Source organism: Tupaia chinensis, unplaced genomic scaffold (genome assembly GCF_000334495.1).
Source record: "Tupaia chinensis unplaced genomic scaffold, TupChi_1.0 Scaffold143796_1, whole genome shotgun sequence".
In the NCBI taxonomy this organism is placed as follows: Eukaryota; Metazoa; Chordata; class Mammalia; order Scandentia; family Tupaiidae; genus Tupaia; species Tupaia belangeri.
In genome coordinates this window covers 2,029,872-2,041,999 of record NW_006203646.1, presented here as the reverse complement: position 1 = coordinate 2,041,999, position 12,128 = coordinate 2,029,872, and positions in this window count along the sequence as shown.

Here is a 12,128-nt window from a genome sequence, read left to right as displayed (position 1 = left end):
GCTTTTCTGGCAGGGGCATGGGTGCCAGGTACAGCGCGGAGACGGCGGAGCATGCTGAGAGCCTGGGGGACCCGCCGCTGGCCGGGATTTCTGTCTCTCTCTTTCTCTCTGTGTGTACATATAAACGAGTCCCTCTCCATGTATTTACCCGTGGGTACACGTGCGTGCGTCTGTGCGGTGGGCGTGTGGTGTGCGTGTGTGAGTGCGTGGCGCCGAGCGAGTGTGCGCCCGGAAGCGCCGGGGCGTCGTGTGTCTCGTGACCTCGTACCTCTCCAGCCCTCCTTGTACTGCACTGAAGATGGCACCTCGGTGGGATGGGAAAGGAGGTCGGACATTAAAGGTCGTTTCTCCTGTGAGGCGTGGCGTCGTTTGTGAACCGGTGAGCGGCAGGCCCCTATTTCCTTTTTCTCCCCCTGCGGCTGTGACTCCAACCTGGGTCCCCGTCCAGCTCCCTCTGGACTCCCCTTCCCTCTGCCCTAGCATCCCCATCAGGGCTCTCGCAGATCCTGTGGACACTCCAGCTAGATGCCCTTGGCCCCATTTCTACCTTCGCCATTACTGGCCTCCAGGGCTGAGCAAGGCTAACCTTGTGGCTGCAAGTGGCCCCTGGGCTTGCCCCTAAAACTTGTTTACTGCTTGTGACCCTTAGCCTAGCCGTCTAAGTCCTCCAGCTGTGACCGACACTGAGCAAGGGCCCTGACCCCTGGACTCTAATCCTTACTGGGGCACCCTGGGCCTACTAAGTGGACCTGTTCCCTGAGAGCGGTGGGACACTTCTCTCTGTGTCCCTGGGCCAACCACTTCATTGCTTGCTTGTGCCCACAGAACCTGAAGAGAAATCCAGAGGAGAATGCAGGAATTTCTAGGTAAGATACAGATCCTTGTGCCTGAAAACTCACAGGGACACAGGAACTAACTCGTCAGCTTGCCTAGAAAAGAGGCGCTGAGGAAGGTCCACAGCGGGGTACAGGAGATAACCTGGGCTCTAGCCTCAGCCCTGCTACTCAGGCATGTGTGACCAGAAGCAACTCACATCCCCTCTCCGGATCTCGGTTTCCTATTTGTGTAGTGATGGAATTGATTCTAATAATAAGATCTTTTCTGCCTCCAACAGCCCTGGGTTTAAGAAGAGAATAAAGGAGGGGGAAAAATGAAGCTTTTTTTTTCCAGAGATTCAGAAAAAGCATGGAAGGGAACCCTCCCCTATCCCATCCCTTTCTCTTCCCACCTTGGTTTTCCAAGTTGAGCATAATTTTTCAATGGCAAGAGCCTCTTCTGATAATATTAGCACATCAATCATTCATTCTGTAAGTGACTGAAATAGAAAATACAGGACTGGCCCCGTAGCCTAGTGGTTAAGGGAGACTGATCCCACGTGGCTGATGGTGGTGTGACTACTAGCCCTGGCAGCTTGAAAAACATGCCAGGTGCATGCTCATGTAGGCCCAAAATTTTGACAGAATAGAAAAATGGAAGAGAAGGGCTTATGGGACTGGCAAGTGGCATAGCGGTTGAGGTGCTGGACTCCCCCATGGGCAACCTTGGTTTGAGTCCCAGACCTGGCAGCTTGCTTTCTCACTTTCCCTTTCTCTTTCTCTCTCCAATAAAATTAATAATAATAATAATAATAATCAATAAAATCAAATAATTCTTTAAAATAAAATAAAAACAAGAGAAGGGATTGTGTCATGACCATGCCCTATTGGAGGGTACTTTCTCTCTCTCTCTCTGTGTGTCTCTCTGAATCTCCCTGGCAAGTACACATACCCTGTGGACATTAAAAACAAACAAATAAAAAATACTTAAGGTAGGAGAGAAGTGGTTCATGTAGCTGAAGGGCATAGGGAATCAGGTATGGCTGGATCAAGGCCTAAAGAAGATTGCCAGGTTACTCAGTCTCTCACATTTCATCTAGCTCCTGTCTTTCAGCTATACTTATCTTTGTATATTGCCCTGTTTTCTTACTATAAATAGCCTCTTCACACCATCCTTACAAATTGATGCACCGCAAAAGAAAAAAGTAGAATTACCCAGTGGTTCTGCCCCCCCCAAAAAAAAAAAACTGAAAGGTGAAAAATCCCTGGGAGGCCAGAGATTCTGTATCACAGACCCCGTGAAGACTTTGACAAAAGCTATAGACATGGTTTATTCCAGTTCCTGACTCAGCAGCTTAAAACTCGGCGCCAGGTGTGTGTGCATGCATGCCCAAAATCCCAAGAAGAAAATGGACGAGAAGGAATTGTGGTGCGGCCCTCCCCCCCAAGAGGTGATTTCTCACCTTCTGTCTCTCTGGCAAGCACATGTGCCCTATAGTAAAAAATATCTCTTAAAGAAAATCTTACAAATTAAGCATGATACTTGAGATCGACAGATGAAATTAGCTGAACTGGATTTTAGGAATTACTTGGTCCAATCCCCTCATTTTTATGGAGAGAGAGACTAAAGTAAATAACTTGACAAAGTCACCCCAAAATTAGAACTGGAGGTCTCCTACCTCCCGATCCAGTTCCTTGAACATTCCCCTGTGCTACCGTCTGGGGCTGAGTACATCCTCCAACAGAGAACGGGCCTCTTCTTGCTCCTATAGAGAAATAGACATCCTTGGGAAAGTCTGAACCCTGTTCCTAGGGAAGAAGGAATACTTCGGGGCAGTTCCAAAAACATTCTCTTAGCAACACAATCTTCTTTTAAACCAAAATTACACAGAATTCTGGTAGAAGAGTTCCCCATAAAATGGGGAGAAGATCAGAGCCTGGACTCCTCCTCCCCCTCATACTCCTAATAAACTCTTTCTTTGACCTGCCTCAATTGTCCTAGAGCACCACAAAATGTCATTTACAAATCATTGATCTAGGGACCAGCAGGTGACAGGGTAGTTAAGGAACTGGACTACCACATGGGCCAACTACAGTTCAAGTCCTGGACCCAGTAGCTTCAAAATCATGCTGGGCATATTTGTGTGCATGCCCAAAATCCTGAGAAGAGAATGGAGAAGGAATTGTGACATGGCCATTCCCCCTCGGGGGTGATTTCCCACTTGCCCTCTCTCTCTCTCTTTCTCTCTCTCTCTCCAGAGAGCACATGCATGCTGCACATGCATCCTATGGTGAATCTTAAATAAATAAATAAAAGATCAAAATCATTGGTCTAGTGCAAGTGGATGGGATTTGAAGTCCGTAGGGCCTGCATGATCTGGGGCAGCTCACCTTGTCTCTTCTGGCCTGATTCCCATCTATTAAACGGACATGGTATCAGAGCCCACCAGGAGGCACGGATTCCATGAGATCTTTGTGGTGTAAACGCTGACATGTAAATCACTGGGCAGATACAAGTTGTAATGTAGGCCTAGGAAATCTGAAGCCACAAGTACCAAAGGCATTTCCTGAACTACTCAGTTCTGATGATCTTGTTGACTAGTGGTGTTTGGAGGTCACCCAGACAGCAAAGAGGCAGTTGCCTCTTTCCAAAAAGAAAGTTGGTCAAGCAGCAGCTCAAGTCCCCTGGCGTGCTGGTTCCGGATCTACTCCTAGCCACAGCCAGGATTATGCTGGCCTCTCCCAGATACCTCGCTGTGGGCAGGCCCCGGGGGACCCGAGTTCATCAAGAGCCTGTGGGACTGACAGGTCCTCTCTACCCCAACCTCTCAAATGGCAGCCAAACAGCCTTCCTTTTTCCTCCCCAGCCACTCAGACACTGCCAGGTCACCTGTCACCACCGAGGCATGCACGGGTAAATCCGCCAACCCAAAAAAAGAGGTGAGTGGCTTGGCAAGAGAAGTAATAGTTCATCCTTCAGACATGCGCTCCAGTCTCACCTCTGCCATTGAGTAGCTGTGTGGCATGGGGCAGCTTCCATCACAAGTCTGGACCTCAGTTCCCTTAGTTAGAAAGAAAGGGTAATAATAGTATCTACTTCTTACAGACATTGGGAGTCTCAAATGACATCAGGAGGGTAATGTACCATTCCAGGCACTTAGTAAATATCCCATAAACAGTAGCTATTAGCAGAGGTATTCGTTTTTCAATTACTCAATTTGATTTATGAAATTTAGAAAATCTGGGACCAGCAGTTGGCGTAATGGCTATGTCGCTGGACTCCCATGTAGTTGACCACAGTCCTGGACCCAGTGGCTTTAACTCACACCGGGCGCATGTGCTTGCATGCCCAAGATCCCAAGAGGAGAATAGAGGAGAAGAGATTGGGGCATAGCCATCCCCCCTACCAACCCACAGGGGTGATTTCTCGCTTTCTGTCTCTCTGTCTCTGTCTCTCTGGAAAGTGCACACTCCCTATAACAAAAATCTCTCCAAATATAAATAAGTAGTTACAGACTCACAGTCACTCCCTCTTGCCCTTACAACTGATTTAACCCTGTAGTTTCCACTCTTAGGAAATGCAATTGGTCATGGGCCAGACTGAGAAACAGTCCTTCAGCATGCATTTCATCAGGAAAAGACTGGGTTTTGCTCCTCTCTAGACGGTGCCTATTGTTTTTTAGGGACCCACTTTGTTAAACACTGAGTTGCAAGGCTCCCTCCCTCTCCCTCCTAGGGTCCTTCATTATAACTTAGGGCTGCTGCCTGCCTTAAGGCTCCCGAGAGCCCAGGATGGCTTAAGAGGAAATAAGCCCCTCATCTCACCCAGTCAGGTACCCCTCAGATGATTAATATCCACACCCTTGACTCCTGGAAGGAAGGAGCTGGGCCCGAGGGCAAAAGAAAGTCAAAAGCCGGTTTCCAGGAAACGAATGGCAGTTGTTATGCCTTTTAAATCAGGCAGAGAGGGTTCGGTTTCCTCCTTTACAGACTCGTAAATATTTGACACTCGGTTTCTGTATGTTCTACCATAGACTAGGGCTCTGAACCCCTCCCGAGTCCCAGACAGGAGCGCGGTGAGTGCCCAGGTACCCTAGTCTCTGCAGCCGGCTCTGCTGGTCCGCGCCGCGGCGTCTTCAGCAGCGCACAGCGAAGAACGAAGCCTCCCCAGGCCGGTGCTCGCCGCCGGGCGCGAGTCATCCATCCTTCCTCGGTTCGGGCAGAGACTGGGAAACAATTCCTCCGGCACAGCAGCTAGGAGACCGCTACCGCGCTCGCTTCTCCCTAGCAGGTGCTCCGAGTGAAGCAAACGCTGCCTTTAGGCAGACGGCGGCGCCACCTGCTGTCCAACGCGCCTAAGCAGCGGAATGGAAAGAAAGTTGCTCCGCTATTCAGCTTGTGCAGATGGCGCTTCCCTGGCCCCGCATTGGTGTTTTAGCCCCTGGCCTCGAATTGGTGTTTTAGCTGGAAGCAGAGACGTTAGAATTCGGCTAAAGGACTGCCTAACCTGTGGTCCGTGTGCTGGTTTCCAGGGATCTGGGAACCCTCCAGACGTTATACAGAATGTAATTTTTTTTTTCTGGAAAAGTGCACAGTTTTCCTGAGTCCAGCTGATATTTCTGTGGACATTGTGCCAGGCAACGTGCAAGTCACAAGCAGCAAGTGGTGACCAGGCAGCCATGTCACTTCTCCTTGTGGACCTTACAGTGAGTCTAGCATTTCAGAATCTCTATACTACGTGCATCTTGTTTATTAAGATCTTTCTCCCAGTCCTCCCCAATATGAACCCCAATAGCATCAGACCAAACTCTTTATAGAAACTATGATTCCCAGTCAAGATACACATACACATAGAGTATTAGTAACAGAAAAGAAAGTTCACACAGAAAAATCAGTAACAGATTTTACTAATAAAGTATCAAAGTTTGAGAGAACGTGAAGTTTCATGTAGCAAATTAAATTTTTAAAAAGGAAATATTACTTGAACATTATTAATACTCTCATGTGCTACATAATAGCATTTCGGTCAACTATAGTGATTTTTTTAGAGAGATTTTTGCTATAAGGCACATGTTCTCACCAGAGACACACAGAGAGACAGAGAGCAAGTGAGAAATCACTGCTCAGGGGGATTGGCCATGCCACAATCTCTTCTCCTCCATTCTTCTCTTGGGATTTTGGGCACAGATGCATACACATCCACTGTGAGTTTCAAGCTGCTGGATCTGGGACTCGAACTGCAGTCAGCCATGTGGGAGTAGAGTGCCTTAACCACTATGCCATGTGTTGCTCCCAACTACAGTGATATTGATGAGTTGACTCTGTGTGGGTCTAGGTGGATCTGTGTGTTTGTGTCTTAGTTTTATCCAAAAAAGTTTCAATAGTAAAAATAAATAGATAAGCAAATAATTTTTAATTATTAATAAATCCATTCATAGTTTTAAAATAAATTTAGTGTAGCCTCAGCAAACCATCTTCATAAAGTCTACAGTAATGTACAGTCATTTCCTAGGACTCCACGTTCACTTGTCACTCACTCACTGACTCACCTAGATCAACTGTCAGCTCTATAAGCTCCAGTCATGGTAAATGCCCTGTACATACCGTATTTTTTTTCTAATTTTTTTTAAGATTTATTTAATTTTATTTATTTATTATTTTTTTTTAATTTGGCCAGAGAGAGAAGGAGAGTGAGAAAGGAAGCCTCCAGGTCCAGAACTCAAACTGTGGTCAACCATGTGGGAGTCCAGCGCCCTAAATTCCATGCCACCTGCCGACCCCTGTTTTTTTTTATCTTCCATGCCAGGTTTACCATATGTTTCTTCTGTTTGAATTTGTTTAGATACATAAACACTTACCACTTACAGTTGCCTACAGTATTCAGTTCAGTGACAGGTGTGTAGCCTAAGAAAAACAAGCTGTGCCATATAGCTTAAGTGTGTGGTAGAATAAGCCATCTATGATTTTTTAAGTGCACTCTATGATGTTCACACAATGGCAAAATTGCCTAATAATGCACTTCTCTGAATGCTTCTCTAATGCTAAGCAATGCATGACTGTAATTAAAATGATACCAATAGCAGGAAAAGAGGGTTAAAATACAGTGAAATCTGAAGTTATTAATAGAACTCTCCAGATTTTTTTTCTCATTACATTAGGACTGATACTGGTCCATATTTCGCATCTGATGTTCAAAATGATCCACAGAGGCTATCACTTGCACAAAAGGAAATACTTCATATAAAACATTTATTTCGTACTCCAAGAGTTATTTAGAACATACGCCATTTTCCAGCAGGTCATACCCCACAAATTCTTAAATCCTAGAGTTATTTACCATAAGCAAGCTATACAGCTCAGGCATTCGTGTTCAATCTATTTCGTAGATGAAGACTATTTATTATTTTTTGTATTTCACATATCACCAGAGATGTGACCTGTGCATTTCTTTCTTTTACTCCCAAGGACTTTTATTCCCTGTGAAATAGAATGACTTGCAGTCAGCCTCTAACCCTTTTGATTGTAGTTTGCAAGTAAGTTTGCTAGAATAAGTTTAGTTCATCCTTGTATTCTGGTATGGTTTCTTGGGTGGAAGAGAAAGAAAGAGATCTTAAATTTCCTACTGTGCTGTTGCACCTACTCAAGGTTAAAGAGGCCTGGCGTGATTACTACAATGTAGTTATTGATCTACATTTCTGTCTTTCTACTTATTCTTGGATAACTTTTTTCTTAAGAATTATTTAATTTTAGGGAACCAGTAGTTGGTGTAATGGCTATGTCTCTGGACTCCCATGTAGTCCACTGCAGTTCGAGTCCTGGACCTGGTGGCTTAAACTCACAGCAGGTGCGTGTGAGTGCATGCCTAAGATCCCAAGAGGAGAATGGAGAAGGGATTGCAGCGTGATCCCCTCCCCGGGGGGATGATTTCTCACTTTCTGTCTCTCTGTCTCTCTCTGTCTTTCTGGCAAGCACACATACCCTATAGCAAAAAAACTCTCAAAAAGAAAAAAAAAATTGTTTAATTTTATTCATTATTATTATTTTAACTTGTTGTAGGGCATGTACAATTGCCACAGACAATGAGAGACAGTGAGAGATAGTGAGAGAAAGGGAGAGAGAGAGAGGAGAGAGAGAGAGAGGGAAAGTGAGAAAGCAAGCTGCCTGGTCTGAGACTCAAATCATGGTCAACCATGTGGGAGTCCAGCACCTTAACCACCGTGCCACCTGCTGGGGCTCCCTTGGATAACTTTTGAAAATGTACCCTTTTGCATAAAATGCTCTATTTCATCATCTTTCTAAAATCCTGCTCCTTAATATTCTATGAGAAACAGAAATCACATTTTTCCATCTTTTCAGCCCCAGGCACCAGCACAATGCCTTACATTGGGTAGAAATGTACAAATGTGGGTGAGTGAGTGAATCAAATTTGTAAACCAAGATTGTTTTTCTTTTTAGCATCATCCTACACAAATTAGTAATAACTATCACTTGTCAAGTACCAGACGTTTTGCCAATGTTCGCCCTGCATTTTTCCTAGTTCTTGCAATGATCTTTAAAACATATTCTTGGTATCATTTTACAAAAGAGAAAACCAATATTTAATTACTTTGCAAAGGCTTACTTAGCAAACATTTTATTAATTTCTTTCCCCAAGAGAAAGGAAGAGAGAGAGACAGAGAGGGGCATTCCCACCAGGACCTTCCCACCGTGGCTTACTCCCATTCTCAGCTAGTCTGGATCATGGGTGTGCAGAAAATATGGGGCTGGCCTTGGGGTGCTCAGGGAGGTTCTGAGACATGAACCCACGACATTTCTTGTGTAGGCCCATTGTGTAACCACTGAGCTACCACCTGGACCCCACCAAGTTGTATTTCTAATAAACTGAGTTTTCAGTTCTCTTTGACTACCAGTTCCTCCCCCTGACCATACTAGGCTATTACTACATGTCTGTATATCCATGGCTGATTATTCAGTGAGTATATACAGAAGGACTCCTGTGTTGTCAATACCCTGCTCAATGCTGTGCCTGGGAACATGAAGCAAGAGATTATAACAGGAGTGAACTGGGGGCTTACCATGTGCCAGATTGTCTTTTTGTTTGTTTGTTTGATGATAGGGGAATGCGGCACAGATCTGCTATGCAACTTGCCAAAGACAACATAGCTAATAAGTACCAGAGGCATGAGTGAAACCCAGGATATTTGTCTCCAATGCTGAATAGCTGAAATCCCTTACATCCATGAGTTTTCAGCTTAATCTGGAAGGAAAATAAACATGCACATTATGTCTATAGATAATAACTTACCTATAAAACTCTACTTAAAAAAAGCTACTTGATAGCACAGAATAAATGGGAATGCTTTTTAGTAACTAGAGATTTCCAAATCATAAATCATTCCTTTTCAAAGGAAAAGAGTCAAAATATTTCACTGGCTCAAACCAGTTCTGACAGGATCAAACCAGCAATGACTGGTTCAAAATGGTTCTGACTGGATCACACTGGTTCTGACAGACTTAAACTGGTTGTGACTGCCGCAAACCAATTCTAGCTAGCTCAAAAAGCTTCAGAGTAGTTCTGATTGGCTCAAACCAGACTGGTTCAAACCGTTTTAGACAGGCTCAGACTGTTTTAGACTTTTTGGAGCTGGTTAGGACTGGCTCAGACTGGTTCAAACCGGTTCTGACTGGGTCAAACCGGTTCTGACTGACTCAAATAGTCCAGAACTGGTTTTGACTGGTTCAAACCGATTCAGACTGGTTTAGACTGGTTCAAGCCAGTTAGAACTGGCTCAGACCGGTTCAAACCGGTTCTGACTGGCTCAAACTGGCTTATGATGGTTCAGGCCGGTTCTGACTGGATCAAACCGGCTCAGGCTGGCTCAGACCAGTTCAGACCGCATTAGACCAGCTCAGACCAGTTCAGACTGTCTTATACCGGTTCAGACCGGTTCAGACTGGCTATGACCGGTTTAGACCAGTTTAGACAAGCTCAAACCGGTTCAGATCGGCTCCGACCGGTTTAGACTGGCTCATACCGGTTCAGACTTGTTCAGACCGCTTCAAACCGATTCAGACCGGATTAGACCGGCTCAGACCGGTTCAGACTGGCTCAGACCGGTTCAAACCGGTTTAGACTGGCTCAGACCGGTTCAGACTGGCTCAGGCCGGTTTATACCGGCTCATACCGGTTCAGACTGGCTCAGACCGGTTCAAACCGGTTTAGACTGGCTCAGACCGGTTCAGACTGGCTCAGGCCGGTTTATACCGGCTCATACCGGTTCAGACTGGCTCAGACCGGTTCAAACCGGTTTAGACTGGCTCAGACCGGTTCAGACTGGCTCAGGCCGGTTTATACCGGCTCATACCGGTTCAGACTGGCTCAGACCGGTTCAAACCGGTTCAGGCCAGTTTATACCAGCTCATACCGGTTCAGACTGGCTCATACCGGTTCAAACCGGTTTAGACCGGCTCATGCCGGTTCAGACCAGTTCAGACCAGTTTAAACCAACTCATACCAGTTCAGATCGGCTCATACCAGTTCAGACTCGCTCATACAGGTTCAGAATGGCTCAGACCGGTTCAGACCGCTTTAGACAAGTTCTTACCAGTTCAGACCGTTTCAGACCGGCTCATCCCATTTCAGACCGACTCAGACCAGTTCAGACCGGTTCAGACCGGTTCAGACCTGTTTAGATGAGTTCATACCGGTTCAGTCCAGTTCAGACTGGTTCAGACCGGTTCAGACTGGCTCATATCAGTTCAGACTGGCTCTTACAGGTTCAGACCGGTTCAGACAGGTTCAGACTGGCTCAGATCTTTTCAGACCGGTTCAGACCGGCTCAGACCAGTTAAGTCAAGCTCTTACCGGTTCAGACCATTTTATACCGACTCATACCGGTTCAGACCAGCTCAGACCGATTCAGACAGGTTCAGTCCAGTATAGACCTGTTTAGACGGGCTTATACCGGTTCAGACTGGTTCAGACAGTTTCAGACTGGCTCTGACCAGTTCAGACCGGTTTAGACAAGCTCAAACCAGTTCAGACCAGCTCAGACCGATTCAGACTGGCTCAGACCGGTTTAAACCGGCTCAAGCTGCCTCAGACCAGTTCAGACCGCATTAGACCAGCTCAGACCAGTTCAGACTGTCTTATACCAGTTCAGACCGGTTCAGACTGGCTATGACCGGTTCAGACCAGTTTAGACAAGCTCAAACCGGTTCAGACCGGCTCCAACCGGTTTAGACTGGCTCATACCGGTTCAGACTTGTTCAGACCGCTTCAAACCGGTTCAGACCGGTTTAGACCGGCTCAGACTGGCTCAGACCGGTTCTAACAGGTCTAGACTGGCTCAGACCGGTTCAGACTGGCTCAGACCGGTTCTGACCGGTTCTGACTGGCTATGACTGGTTCAGACCGGTTTAGACAAGCTCAAACCGGATCAGACCGGCTCATACGGGTTCAGACTGGCTTAGACCAGCTCCGACCGGTTCGGATTGGTTCAAACCGGTTAAGACCGGTTCAGACCAGTTTAGACTTGCTCTTACCGGTTCAGACCGGTTTAGACCTGCTCATACCGGTTCCGACTGGTTCAGAACAGTTCAGACCAGTTCAGACTGGTCAGACCAGTTCAGACCGGTACAGACCAGTTTAGACCTGCTCAGACGGGCTCAGACCCTCTCATACTGGTTTACACCAGCTCAGGCCATTTCAGACCGGTTTAGATCAGCTCATACCACTTTAGGCTAGATCAGACTGGTTTAGACCGGCTCATACCGGTTCAGACCGATTCAGACCAGTTTAGACAAGCTCCGACCGGTTCAGACCGGTTTAGACCGGTTTTGACCAGCTCTTACCGGTTCAGACCGTACCGTTTCAGACTGGTTCAGACTGGCTCATACCGGTTCAGACTGGTTCAGACCAGTTTAGACCAGCTCATACCGGTTCAGACCGATTCAGACCAGTTTAGACCAGCTCATACCGTTTCAGACTGGTTCAGACTGGCTCATACCGGTTCAGACTGGTTCAGACCAGTTTAGACCAGCTCATACCGGTTCAGACCGATTCAGACCAGTTTAGACCAGCTCATACCGTTTCAGACTGGTTCAGACTGGCTCATACCGGTTCAGACTGGTTCAGACCAGTTTAGACCAGCTCATACCGGTTCAGACCGATTCAGACCAGTTTAGACCAGCTCATACCGTTTCAGACTGGTTCAGACTGGCTCATACCGGTTCAGACTGGTTCAGACCAGTTTAGACCAGCTCATACCGGTTCAGACCGATTCAGACCAGTTTAGACCAGCTCATACCGTT